This window comes from Channa argus, chromosome 17 (assembly GCF_033026475.1).
Source record: "Channa argus isolate prfri chromosome 17, Channa argus male v1.0, whole genome shotgun sequence".
In the NCBI taxonomy this organism is placed as follows: Eukaryota; Metazoa; Chordata; class Actinopteri; order Anabantiformes; family Channidae; genus Channa; species Channa argus.
The window spans coordinates 19176803-19192441 of record NC_090213.1 but is presented as its reverse complement, the minus strand read 5'-3'; positions in this window follow the sequence as shown (position 1 = coordinate 19192441).

Here is a 15639-nt window from a genome sequence, read left to right as displayed (position 1 = left end):
GAACACGGTAAAAAAAAAAACATGTTTGCACAAACATTTTTACACTGCGACCTTTTTGCCCATGTTCATGCACGAACAGTGGCTTCTTTAAATACTGGTTAGGCAAACTTCCTAGTCAGTCACCCTTAAAGACTTAAAAACAAAGGCAATTGTGTGAGGTCATTCATACGCTTATACACTTATACATACACTTATTCATTTAATTAATCTTTCAAGACACGGTGTGACTATAGGAAAAACAAAAGTAGAACAAATACAGAGAAAAATCTTGTTGGCTCATACATAATTTAATTACAGACATGTATTTATTAGTTTGTTTATTTATTTGTTGCCGTCTCATTTGGGCCTCCGTAGTTTCATTCCTCTCTTTTTTTTTTTTTTTTTTGAATAAACAGAATTAAGTCTGCAGCATCTCCAGAGTAAGATTACCAACGTTGGCAGGAAGTAGTGGATAATAGCGGGAAATTGTTAATTTTAGGAGAAGATACATCTTGAGACTACAATGGCAAACAGGAAATAGCTACCAAATCACATATGTTGATCCACAATGTAGATTTTTATTAATTAACCTTAGTTTAAAAAACCATGCAAACCAAATACCTTAAAAAGAAGAAGTAAACTGGAATAGGAATTTTATTTATATGTACCTACATATGATTATTGTCTAGTACACTTACTATTTTATTCACATATCAGTGTACAGTACGTAAGAATTTACTTTAGGTTTACTTGCAACTCGGTATGGATCACTCAGAATTAATTTTTCAAAGAACAAAGTAATTTCAAGTTGAATATACTGTGAACTGTATTCCAAACAACACACTTATTACTTAAGTTGAATTTCCTGCGACTGTGAATGTCTGAGTTGTGATTACTTGAACAGCAATCTGATTTACTCGTTGAAACGTGTTGATTGCCTTAAAAAGAGTAAGTAACAGTTAGTTGTTTATCTTTATTATTCCAAAATTTTGATATACATGACTTTGTCCTCCCCCCAAATTTATGAATGTGCATTAGTATTGTAACAATACTACACTATACCACAACACTCTATTAATATATTATTATATACAATATTATAATAATGTATAATAATATTAGAATATACTATGAAGGTAAGCTCTTGAAATTGATAAACCCCCGCGCCCCACCTCTTCCATCTCCCCCATCTCTCTCTTTTTCTCTGCTGTGCACAGTTACGAGCACTTGTTATGCTGATTAGCTGTATTTATCCAGTGCTCAGATCAGTCGTACCATAGTATAAACCATAATATAAACACTGTACTGCATGAATGTGAAATATATTTTCGACTAGGCAGCAGTGCACATTAGAAAAATTTAATCCTCCCTCCTTCCTTAAGCAAATGCACGCAGAGGGTGCTCTAAGGTCAGAAAAAGGTCAAAGGTCAACTTCATTGAGTTTATGAAATGCACCAGGTTGCTATGACCCCATTAATGTTTACTTACATGACCCTGTTAATACTTTCCTACAAGTTTTCCAGGCAGGCTAAGCACCTTTTTTGTGAACTTCTGCCTCCCACTGGTGTATAGTGTCATTGCCTCATTTGTTGCTACTGTACCTGATTGTTTTAAGTTAGCTTCACTCAAAAACAACAGGTAAATGAATTTGTTCAACCTGCAATTAACTCACACTTGTTTAAAACCATTAAAACATGCTTATTGTTGTAAACTGAGTACAGTTCTCTAAGTGAACTGAAAGTGTTATGAATGCTGGAAGTGCCCCTTTTGAGGAAGCCTGCGAACAGACATACTAATAAACACTGCGGTAAATCATTTCCTTGGAAGGGCATTAAATTCTATCACTGTATGTCAGTGTTTTCTGAACCATGTCCATCACGTTTCCATGAATCCTTGCGTCACCAGCCTACACCTGTTAATGACCTTCACGTTCATTCGATCTGCTGCTCTGAATGTAGCAATAGGTGGAGTGATGTGAGCCCAGTGTGCTTGATCGGGGAGATATAAAAAATGATGATGGACAATGATGGACAATGGGACTAGATTGAGAAACACTGCTGTATGACATTAGTTCCTTGATCGTGTCCTTCTTTTGAAGTTAATTTAGAATGTACCTTTTATTTAAACATGCCTAGTTGTTTTTCTGCAGATGGGGACCCATTGAATGTTTCACATGTGCTTTCTCAAACAGTTTGTTTGACTGCAACACAGTGCTTTGTTCGATACGGTAAGTATATGGCATTTTATTTAAACCTGGAACCGTTGGCCCCAGGCCACAAGAGAGAAGAAGCCTTCCACAGCAAGATGACAGACTCATACTGTAGCACTATGACGTTCATATGGCTGATATGTAGTTAGCATAGCATTGCAGTCTTATGTTGTTTTTTCTGGTTCTAGATTTTGGCGGAGATAATCACATTCATTATTTTCTTTTTTCCTTATTCCATGTCAGCTCCTTATTAATTTTGTTTTAATTGTAAAAGTTTTCTCGTGGTTTTAATGTCAGGGTCATGCTCTACATGATCCTCATATTTCTGTTAACCATCAACTATCAAATGTCAAATGTTTCGGTTTTCCACTGGATGAAGTTATTGCAGTATTTGGGGTTATGGTGTCCTGAAGGTGGACAGTGTGCTTCTAGGTATTTTCATCTCACCACAACTTTATCACACAGGCTGTTGCTCAGCTGCTTCCCCTGCAGAACTCAGTTCTCCGCTGGCATGGTGTAGATTAGGTGAGTCATTGTTACCAGCGTCATATCGGATATGAATTGAACGTTACTTTTGCGTCACCAGACCTGTTCCTTCGAAAAGTGGCAGATGTGGATCTGTGCAATTTACAAGTTAGCATTCACTACCTCCCTTCTAGAAATTTAGAAATAAGCTTATTGAATCCTTGAGAACAGCATAGTTCATACTTCAACTTCAGCTGAGTGAGCCTCCTACCACTTCCCACAGGATTCTTACATAAGTCACTTTGCTTGTGTCTAACCCAAATCAAATAGAAAGCAGTTGCCTGGAATTGTGTCTAAGACAGTTTGGTTGAGCAATCGGAATATTCATACAAACCTGTTTTCAAAAACTTGTGTAAAATATAAATATTAAGAAAATGTAAAAAAATGTGCAAATCTTATCCATCTTATTTTTGATTGTACATTGGGTCTGTTTTAAGCAGTGCAGTCACCTGTTTTTGGCCTCGTCTTTCAATACTTTGTGCTGCCACACAATGAATAAATGAAAATCATTGTTTTACATTTGACTTTAGAGTTCACATTTTAGTGTGATCAGTCAGATGATTCTGGTAGAGAACAAGTTAAAAAGCATCCATGTTTGTTGGAACATGGAAGTCTCATGGGGAAGTTCCAGTTCTGGTGGAGTTGGCCTCAGCCTAGAATAACAAGCTGTCACACTGAGCCATTACACCCTTTTAGGATTAATGTCAGAAACTATGTGATTATGGTGGAACAGCGTGAGTTTCACCTCTGAGGTGACGGGGACATTACATTTAGGTTATTATAGGATTTACAGTTTAATGAGGACCCAAGCTTCATATCAGTGAGAAAAAAATGGTGTCTCAAAAGAAACAGGCTGTTTCAATGCTGATCGTAATGAATGATAATCTCTGGGGATTGATTGTGAGTTTAGCTAAAGATAGATCTTTTGGCTGACTGTATTACTGGCAAAGCATTGCGTCTGCCTGTTTTTCATTTCCACGTAGTAGTAATCTGATTTTACTGAACCACACTAACAAGGATCGCCTCTCTCCCCCTTAGCCCCTTTTCCTCCTTTTCTGTAAGCGGGGGCAACAACAATGTTGGGTTTCATGAGATGTCAGTATTTTGCAACACAAAGTCGACTGAGATTTGTTTCGGAAGACATCGCCCATGGCATGGATTTTTCCTTTCTCTTTTTCGGGACTTAAGTCCTAGTGCTTTGGTGGAGGAAAAATACTGACCAGCAGATGTCTGGTTTCATTGGCTTTATATATATGGCTATGGTTTGAGTTACTGATACAGATGTGCTGCCTTATCTAGGTCTCTGCTCCACCGCCCCACCCACACAAAAGAGGAAACACAGGATACACTCATAAATTGGTTATGCAAGGAGGTTTTTCTTAGTGTGAATAGTAAAAAAACAACATACTGTATGATAGCATTAGTTGATTATTGCGGAATTTAGGGTTGGCCAAAAGCCAAAGACTTTAAGATCGTGAGTCCAAATACCTTTAACACACCTGCTACGTGAAAAAGTCGGTCCCATGATTAACTCTCATACCCTCCACATTCACTTGCTTCAATCACCAGAGACTTGATAAACAGTGAAGAAATGACTCAATGTCCTGTGAGCTGTCTCTGTCTAATTGTTGGTTTTCCTGTTCACAAACTTTGACGTCACATATTACAATGGACCTTCCTATTTAATGTTTGTCATGTTTCATACCCGAAAAGAAACAAATACGAGAGAATTCAGTGAAGGGAGGTTTTGGAATAATAATATCAAAAGTGCTAGAGCTCAAAAGTATCTGTTCTTGATGATTCCGTCCTTCAAACATGGGGAGTGGATGCATTAACAGAGATTCTCATCCTGTCCTGCAAGGCACAGACGTCACATGTTTGGGGGGGGGGGTTTAATTGTGTAAAAGCATCTAAAGTCCGATTTGAGTTTAGCTTGGGTTGTATATGTGATTTAAGGTAACATTAGGGACGATCAGGGGAGTAACAAGGACTAGAAAGTGCAGAATTCTGAGTAGTTTGCAAGGTGAGACTGCCCTCCTGTAAAGAAGGACTATATAGGTACAGTGGACAAAAGTCATCAAAAGATACATATTACTGTTTGGCAACATCTAGTATGTGTAGTGAACACTGTATTTACACCCACTAAAGTTTGTAGGAAGCTGGTGTGGGGATGTCATGATCTGACGCTCTCATTCACTTCCTGCCCTGGACGTTTATTTTGTTCCCGTCTTTCTCCACTTCCTGTCCCCAGTTTTTTTATTTCACCACTTATCAACAGCCACAATTGTTTTCACCTTGGTTGGCTCATTGTCTTTGTCTGTCCACACCACATGCCGTCTCCTAGTTTTACCTAACTCGATGTTCTTGTGGACTCTGTTTTCTGTTTGCTTTGATTTTGGTTTTCACTGTGTCAGTCTTTCCCTGTGTGGGGGTTATTCGGGTGAGGGTATGACTTGTTTTCTAGCGTACTCCGGTTTAGTTGATGATTTCATGAATGTCTAGTTTTCCAGTGTTCTGTTATTCTCTTGGGGTCATTGTTTTAGGTCTTTCTTGGTATCCACTCCCCTGGTTAATGTTTAGGTTTTGGTGTTGTTTTTTTTTTAAACGGTTTTATTCTTGTTGTCATTGTCTCTAGTTTTTTGTTTGCCACCTATTTCTTCTGTTTACCTCCCGTTCCGCCCTCGCTAAATTCCTACTGCCTCGTTCTGAGTAAACTCCTTGTTTTTGTAGTTTTCCCCCTGAGTTTGTGCCTGTTTATTCTCCGTTATAGGAGTGAATTTTGTTAGTAGTTTTTCCATGTCTTGTTGACTCAAATAAAGCTCGATCTTCTCACAGAAGCCCTGTCTCCTTGTTGCTCTTGGGTCCACGTTAAAAACTAATCCTGACGGGGGAATAGGTCAGAAAATACAGGATTTTCCCATAAGATATTAAATGTTCTGCACTTATATAGCACTTTTCTACCTATTGGCACCCAAAGCCCTTTACACTTATTCACACACACACTCTTACACAGATGGGGGAGCTGCTATGCAGCTGGCCAATGCTCACCTAACTAAGTTGGGGTTCAGTGTCTTGCTCAAGGACAATTCGACATGTGACGGGAGGAGCCAGGGATTGAACCAACAACTGCAGGATTGGTGGACAACCGCTCTACCTTCCCGCGCCACAGTCGCCCAGTTGACAACAGTATGAAAATACTGGTAATGCGCTAGTTTGAGATTAACTTTGCCTCTCCAGGAAAGAGCTTTCCTCTTAATAGTAGGTCAGATACTCACATCATGTGAGATCCGATCCATTTAAAAAAAAAAAAATTCACCGTAAATTTAAGGATTATGTGCTTTGTTTTAACATGTGACAGACAAAATGCTGCAAAAGTGATCTGCATTTATGGTTAACGTCAAAAATGTTTTGATTTTTTTGTCCTATTGGGGCGGCTGTGGCTCAGTTGGTAAGGCAGTTGACCTTGGACCACAGGGTCAGTGGTTTAATCCCAGCTACAATTCAAAGTGTCCTTGGGCAAGACACTGAACCCCAAGTTGCTCCCGGTGGGTCAGGTGAGCACCTTGCATGGCAGCCACCGCCATCGGTGTGTGAGTGTGTGTGTGTGTGAATGCGTGAATGGGAAGCAACATTGTAAAGTGCTTTGGATAAAAGCGCTATATAAGCAACTATTTACCATTTATTGGCTTATCCAGTGAGTCGCCACAGCAGATCATTGTCCGCATGTTGATTTGGCAGTGTTTATGCTGGATGCCCTTCCTGACACAACCCTCCCCAATTAACTACTGGGATTAGACCAGCATTGCACAGCTGGGTATAGGAATGAGCTGTTAGGGGTTCAGTGTCTTGCCTAGAGACACTTTGACATATAGCTGGGACCAGGGATCGAACCCTGTGGTCCATAAACAGCTGCCTTACCAACTGAGCTACAGCTGCCCCTTTATGGTTAACCTCAATGACTCCTATATTTAATTTTCTCATTAAAGGCAGTGACCATATCAGTTTGCTCTTGTTTATAAATGATCTGATGCAAAACAGTCTGTCAAAAAGCACAAGGCATTTTTATTATTGATCTGTCTATATGTCTATTTACTTACTTACTTACTTACTTACTTACTTACTTATTTATTTATAATCTTACATATACTGAATCTTACATTGTGTATAATCTTAAGATAAAACCAGTCAAATGAATCTGTTGCTGCTGGTCTACAGTTTAATTTAACTTATTTAGCTAAATTTCCTCCAAGCATTGCCCAACTTTTATATATATCTGAAATGTGACACAGAGCATAACTATGATTGCAGGTGATTGTTTTATAAACTGCAAATGGGAAAAGAATAAAAGATCCTAAGTGAATAGTTTCTGTGTATTTTTCTTCTTAATGAGCACAGGGCTTGGGTTAGAGGGGCCTGAGAAAAAAATGTAGATGTACTTTACCTACCCTAGACAAACTGGGTAATTTGTGTGAAAAGTCCAGAATAAAAACACAGTAGTGGAGCACAAGAATAAAAAGCACAATGGGTAAAAGAAATACAAGATCAGCTAAAACATGCAGATGATGCTGCCAACATGAACACTGAATGAGGTACAGCCTTGTTTAAAAGAAAGCAGGCAAACGTTGAAACTGTGTTGAGAGAACAGTTGTTTTATTCTTCTTTAAAATGCATTTTAAACATAAATTATTTGGGGACAGGGATATTAAGTCTCAACCAACAGCAACTGTGTGCTTGGTGGAAGGCAACACATTGGAAATCCACAAGGCTTTGATTACTCGAATAACCAGGTAATTAAGTTCTGTGCTGTCCTGGACTTTGCCTTATGGAATCCAAACTAAATAAGAATTTGCCAGTAAAAATAACTGCACGGTGGTTTTAAAAAAATAATACAATATGGTTATTTTCAGCGGCGCGAGGGCTAACTTTCAGGGTAAACCGGGGGGAGTTATCGGTGAGTTTCATCTTTTTGAAGATTCCCCACATTCCGTTCATTGACAAAACGCTCAGCAGTAATAGCGCAGCTCCTCACTGCGATCATCAATCAGTGTCATCAGTCCGAATGTTACATACACAGACTGTTTTTAGTCTTTGGTCAGATCAGCAAAGTTTTCCGCTCAAGATGGCAAAAACATAATCAGAAAAGCCAAATACACCGAGACAAAGGTTTGACCCTGGTCTGAAAGTCTGTGGATGTGGTTGGGTTATTTATACTGTTTTCTGGGCTGTACCATAACCCCCCCTCCCCCCATGTGATGGCGGTCTCTGTCCAATTCAGTGTCTTTGGTAACGTCCCCATACACTCCTAAAACATTCCAATCAATACTAGGCAGCATGGTTCCTCTGTCTGTCAGACCTGCTCGGGCTGCTTGTTGTTATCCAGTCTTCTACACACAGTGTGAACCTGTCTCCTAGAGCTGCTCAGAGAAAACTGTGTCAATAAAGAGATTCTTTGTCATCACTTTTGTTTGGTCAGTATTTGTAAGTACCCTGACAAATGATGAAAATGGCCTGATAAGGATCTCAGTCTCCATCCACAGGGAGTTGGACAGCCTGAGGTTACTGGTCGGTCTTGTGATGATCAGAGGAGACGCTGTGTCCCAGGGTCAACCCTCTAATCACCAAATATGTCGTTCAGCGGAGCAGTGAGAGCTGCTCGCTCAAACCCACAGCTTAGCACCGAACCCAAAATAAGCTGCTGTTTAGTGTTATTTAGTGTGAGTTGACAGCTCATGATCAGCACTGTGGAGTTTAACGTGCTCAGTCGCCATGACTAGGAGCAGGGTTCGAGCCTTGCACTGGCTGGCTACTGTGTGCACGTGTGTGTTGTGGTATGCTGGCTGAACTCGGTGACTCGGTCAGAGTGGAGCGTTTCCTCAGTGCTGGTCACACTCCAGGAGAGAAGGCCCATCCCTGTGTGATGGCAGGGAGGTGTTGGAACACAGATACTGGGAGGTCTAGTTCTTGTGGATAGCGGCTAGACCTCTCTGCATCTTGGCAGCCAGCACATCTTAAGAAAAGACTGTGAACTGTCTGTTTTAGGGTATTAACCCACCCATTTACAGGAACTGGGACATTTGGTCTGCTGAAGCATCCAACCTCTGAGCTGATGCTCTTCAAGAGCTATTCTCATTCTTGGATTATACACAACCACAGCAGCAAAGTCTTTTTGTACAATAATGTAGCCATATGGACATAATTTCACTAAATTTGAAGTGTTATTTTATTAAAGGGTTAGAATATAAATATTGAAAACTAGAGTATTATACTAAAAATACAATAGGATGATATTCCTAGTATATAGCTTTTTTTTAATGTAATAAATCTATGTCGATGAAGAATCAGATAAACTTTGGAAAACACATTTCATAGAACAAAAACTCACACAGAAATACAGAGGCTACGCTGCAAGACGCAAACCCCTGGTTAGCTACAAAAAAGATGAAGACCAAGTTTGAGTTTGCCAAGAAGTGCTTAAAAGAGCAACCAGAGTCTGGATGATGGCAACAACAAAGATTAGAGGAGAGAATTAACTGACCAAGTTCCACAGGATGTTACCTCATCTATGAAGCACTATGGTGAGGGGCATTATGGCTTGATTATGGTTGTGTGGCTGCTACAGGGACTGGACCACTCATTTTACCTTGATGATGACTGCAGAGGGTTGTAGCAACATTAATAGGGAAGTTACATTCTATCTAGTCAAGTGCAAGGAAATACCACAAAACTCATCAGATGACTGTGGTGGTATTGGTACAGTATGTGGTAAACAGACAGTCTGAGTTATTGTGAGATGCACCTACTACACCACATTGGGAACCACATAGGTTCCTAACAGTCAGGTGGGAGCAGAGATAATGCAACTGTTTAAAGTTTAAAATACAAAACAATGCGATTAAAAAATTAAGTTAAAACACTTTAAGACAAAACACATAATTCAGAAGTCAGCTAAAACTACAATGGACACAGGCTTACTAGGGAAGACAAAAGTTCATTTTACACACACACACACACACACACACACTCTCTGAAATGGCTGTGATTTCTTCCTACTGTCATGCCACCATCTCTCCTCTTTGCTTATCTCAACTTCAGCTTCTGCCTCTTCACTCTGATGGTTCCCCTTCTACTGTACATGTTCTACTTTCACTATACCACCGAGCCTCCTGCAGCCTACTTCCAGGCATCTCTCTGCTCCCTGCTGCAGGCCTGTTTACTCTCTTTGTTCACCTAAGGTCATCAACACGAGGGTCACGTCAGCCTAAACATACAGGAGTTACCAAAGTAAAAGTGCAAAACACAAACATGTAGGTTGCAAAAAAAAATATAAAGGAATTATGCAATAAAATGTTCTAAAAAACACGTCTCGTGGTCTTTATAATCATGTGCTATTACCCCAAGTTTAACAATTTTTGTAGGTAGAGGATTTGAAAATGTAAACAAACAATTAAAGTCAGTGAGTTCAGCATCAGTAAGTCGACTTACCAGCTATTTCCAAATATTTCAAATACATTTTACAATATTACGGACGTAAAACACACAGCAACTCATGCAACAAATTCCATCATGAAAAAATAAAACCAAAGGCCTGACATGTGATATGTCAAGGCTGTTCTGTAAAATAGACTGTATTTGCACAGCAACATAAAACGACTGAAGTTCAACTCGAGTGTAAGACCACTTTCTGTTGGTGGTATTGAAACCACAAGGTCATTATGTGATTTATGTTGTGTAACATTAAGAAATCAGTCATTTTAAGCCAAACCACAATGTTTTTAACTAAATGTTACCAATGTTATTTTGCACCTAAACCTAACCAGTAAGCCAGTGTGTTTGCCTGTCAAAGACAAAAACGTTCTGTGATGCCAGCTTCCATTTTGTTGTTCACTTGGGAGTGAAATTTAAAATGACATCAAACACCTCTATGATTCTTGGGACAAATGATGTATATGGTTATTTATGCTGGAGCTATTGTTTTTTGGCATCAGTTTATTCTACAGCAAGACGTGGATCCCGAGGATCCTTATAAAGCAACAGAGGAGTTTTTCAAAGGTAAAACGTGACAATTGTTGAGCGGACAAGTACCTGATCTGACCAAATTTGCATGCACATTAAATCTAAGGGGACAATCCTATGAGCTAAAGAACTAAAGATAGGCCTATCAGGGCATCATCACAGAAAACACCCAGCAACTGGTAATTTGTTTTTTTTTTCTCCTTTGGCTTATCCTGTAAATTCAGGGTCGCCACATCAGATTATTGTTAATTTGGCACTTTTTGTAACACTGGATGCCTTTCCTGATGCAACCCTCACCAATTTCTATTAGGCTTGGGACCAGTACTTGGCACTGCACGGCTGGGGCTGGGAATGGGGATGGGCGTTCAATATCTGGGGGTTCAATATCTTGCAGGCACTCTACCAACTGAGCCACTGCCGCCCCGCTAACTGGCGATCTGGCGTCTAAGAATTGCAGATTTCATACAATGATTGTTTGAAAAGGATCTGTATGGAAGTAGGGAACATCTACAACAACATCTACTTTCATTTACACTAACTTTTGCGGTTCCAAACATACTAATTGTAACTTCGACATGATGAAACCACGATCTCATTCTGATAATGTGTGTTACGTTTTTATTAATGTTTAATAAATCTCAACCTATGGAGTACAGAACCAGATGAATACATGAAAGGTGTTTTATAAAGGTGTCACTCATTGAGAACTAGACTTGCTTGAAGTGTTTTTATGTCTAATTCCTCTTCAGTTCGGACTAGTTAATAGTTCCAGATATTTAACCTCTATGGAGTGGTTGAAGTCTCGTGTGGATCTACTGCATGCTGGACAGGTAGGGCACGCTAGGCCCCATGACTCCACTGCCAGTCCGATGGATTTAACAAGGCACAGCTTTGGGCATGATGACATTCTGAATGTTTGTTGTACTTTAGCAGCAGTAACAAAATCGGCTTTGTATTACGACAGGTCTGTAGACAGCAAGATACCCACGGTTTCAAGCTCTAAAACACTAAACATCTAAAACATTTATTTGTCAAACTGTTTGAAAATGTTTTATGTCAAGAGATAAGCCTCTCTGTGACATCAGAGACACAGAAGACATTACAAGACGGTGTCTTGTCTAGTTAACGCCGTATTGCTACAGTGGGCACAAGCTGTGCCGTTTTCTCACATGAAGTGCTTTTACATAAATACATGGAGGCAGAAGAATAGGCAGCTTCAAGCATAATTGGGACAGAGGCATATAAATACCAGTCATTTTGGCCAGGAAAAAGCCCAACTTTCAATTCACAGAACAATCTGTGGGTCATTCGGTCCCCTACTTAGCATAACACAGCGTAATTACATAACCACACGTAATTATTGCAAAGGAACAACATGGCCGTATTGTTGGAGGAGGGTCAGTGCGAGTGAGCACATGGGGCATGTTGAGTGCTCAGGAATTATGGATAAACACATCTTCATTTTGTTAATGTCCTCAGCTATATAGCATCCATCAGATGTGTGAAGCGAGTTATATGAAATGTGTCAGACATTAGGACATAGGATTCCAGATCTGAAAATAATGGCCTTACATATTTGGGTGCAAAAGGTCCTTTCGGTTTATGGTAACATTAGCTATGAATTTGGTGGTATTCCAAAAGCTAATGTGGACTGTAGCATCGAGTTCAACTAACAAGGGGCAAATGAAATACAAAATCTGAATGAATGAGTATAGAAACATAAGTAATACATGTTACAGTGCTCACTTCCTTGATGAAAATGAAAACCAATGCCAACACTGTGGGTTTTTTTCTATTTTGCTAATTTAACTGACTTCTGTTTCCGGGTGGTTGAAGAGACATAAAGCAGAATGAATGGGGGATGTCGACAGTGCTGTCATGTTGGAATTTCCAGAGTGAGACTTTCAGATCTGTGGTCATTGCTGTAAAGATACATGTAATTTCATATCATACGCAGCTAGAGGATGCTAAGCAAAGCTGCAGCCAGAAAGGCGAGAAGCCTTCAGCACCAAAGTCTGAAAGGACTTTCTAGGTTCCACAAATGTCAGGGAACAATGATTTGATGGTCCGCAGGTCCCTTCTGGTCTGATAAAACAAAGATTGAACAGTTTGGCCTGAATGCCAAGTGTCATGTCTGGAGGAAACCAGGCACCGGCCAATACCATCCCTACAGTAAAGCATTGTGGTGGCAGCATCATGCTGTGGGGATGTTTTTCAGCGGCAGGAACTGGGAGACTAGTCAGGATCGAGGGACAGATCATGCAGCAATGTACAGAGACATCCTTGATGGAAACCTGTTCCAGAGCGCTCTGTACCTCAGACTGGGGCGACGGTTCATCTTTCAACAGGACAATGACTCTAAGCAAACAGCCAAAATAACAAAGGAGTGGACAACTCTGTGAACGTCCTTGAGTGGTCCAGCCAGGGCCCAGACTTGAACCCGACTGAACGTCTCTGGAGAGATCGGAAAAATGGCTGTGCACCGATGCTCCCCACCCAACCTGATGGAGCTTGAGAGGTATTGCAAGGAAGAATGGGAGAAACTGGCAAAAAATCAGTTTGCCAAACTTGTAGCATTATACTCAAAAAGACTCGAGGCTGTAATTGGTGTTAAAGGTGCCTCAACATAGTATTAAGCAAAGCCATGAATACTTAAGTACATGTACTTTTTTTTTTAAGTTTTGTTTTTTATTTTTAATAAATTCGCAAAAATTTCAAACAAACTTCTTTCACATTGTCATTATGGGTATTGTTTGTAGAACTTTGAGGAAAATGATGAATTTAATCCATTTTGAAATAAGGCTTTAACATAACAAAATGGGAAAAAATGTAAACGCTTAGAACATTTTCTTAATGCACTGTGCATCTCTTCTCTGTGAATCCTTTATGGTCAGCTCTAATTTATTTTTGGGTGAACTGATAGCAGGAATATCCATACACACATACACTTATGACCCACTAGTTCCACCTGATGGATTTAATTATGTGGCTGATAGATGTAAATTAGCCACGGAAGAACATAACACCCAGTCTGGGAACATTCAGATGTTGGAAATAAGCGGGTCTAGAAGGCAGGGTTATGGGATTAAGAGCAGGATTGCAGCTCAAGATGGTGCATCATAAATCCAGTGTCTCAAAATATTAGAATATTTACTAAGATCAATCAAAAAAGACTATCAATACAGAAATGGCCAGCAGAAATTGTGCAGGAATAGTTGGAAAACAAGCAGCACCCCCCCTGCTCTAACATCTCTTGTTAGATGGCTTTGAAGATTTTGGACTTGAGAAAACACAGTGGACCTACACCAGCAGAAGACATCGCCCCAAATCATCACATTCTGTCCAATCTGGACCTAAGCAACCTGGATTTTTGGCCTATCCACTCTTCTACCAGACTCTGGGAGAACAGGACTAAGCAATGAGCAGTTCCTTTTCTTATAAAATGCTTCTGATGTTGTCTCTGGTTCAGGTCTATTATCTTCTTCTCGACAACTGTCAAGTTAGCAATCTTCCCCATAATTGTGGTTGTGTGTATTGAACTAGGGAGTGAGATTCATGGTATTCATACAGGATGTATCGGAATTTATTCAAAATCAAAAAGACATTTTTAGATACTGCAAATATCACAATTGCAATAAAAAATTTAAAGATAAAAAGCTTGAAATGTTTCACTACCAGGGACAAGACTCAACCACGAATCTGAAGAACTACTATACACTGAAGAAGGGACAGACATAGAATTAAAAACCATCATCTTTTTTGTCAGCAGCAGCACCTATACAGTGTTTTTCTACTTTAACACTAACTAAAGCACTTTACACTGCTGCTTATTTACTCTTTCACACTCACTTTTTTATCTTTAGATAAAAAACAAGGTTTTCCCTAACTTTATCTTTAATGAAGTTAAAGATACCTTTAAAAGAATAATAATAATAATCTAAAGCTCCGTTGTAGCAGTGGTACTCTAAACTCCCTCCACCCCTTCAGACCAGGCCTTGCTGGTAGACGCTTCAAACATAAAAAAACAAAAGAAGTTGCCTTAATATTCACAGTAATTTGTTGTTTTCTAGGAGACAATGTTGGACATAGGTTGGACTAATGTATCGGGTTCACTTTGGCTATTACGACATAAATGTACTCTGATGGGGGGAGGACATGATCAGTGCTCTGGAGAGCCTGACCTAAAATTATCGGTCCCTGTCGCCATCTACAGGATTGTGCAGCAAATCAAACTGACCACACATGTCTGACAATAGAAGTCTTTTACAAGCACTGCTACACCACCATCAGCGGTGCTTATCATGGACTGGGCCAGTCTGAACACATCATGCTGCATCATGGTGCACCTGATTCCAGCATACAGGCAGAAATTAAAACTCTGCAAACCTGCTGTGAGGACATAAAAGAAGTGGACCAGTGAGGCTGTGAGGAACTTCAGGAGTGTTTGGACTGTACGAACTGGGATGTTTTTCGGTCTGCGATTACCAGTCTGGATCAGTACATGGACACTGTGACGTCCTACATCAACTTGTGTGAGGACAGTGTCATTCCATCACGCACCAGGGTGAGTTACAACAATGACAAACCCTGGTTCACAGCTAATCTCAGACAGCTGAGGTCAGAGAATGAGGCACATTCAGAAGTTTAGACGAAGACAAATGCAGACAGGGTGAATACAGATTTAGCAAGGAAGTGAGCAGTGAGCATCTGCGTTGTTTCTACTCTTTTATTCTCCCTGTATACCAACAGCTGCACATCTGGACACCAGTCTATCAAACTCCTGAAGTTGAAGTTGAAGATGACACTACCCTACCCATAAGCCTCATCTCCGATGGAGACGAGTCGGCCATCTGGTGTTGTGGTGCAGCATGAACAACCTGGAGCTCAATGCTCAAGACGGTGGATATGATAGT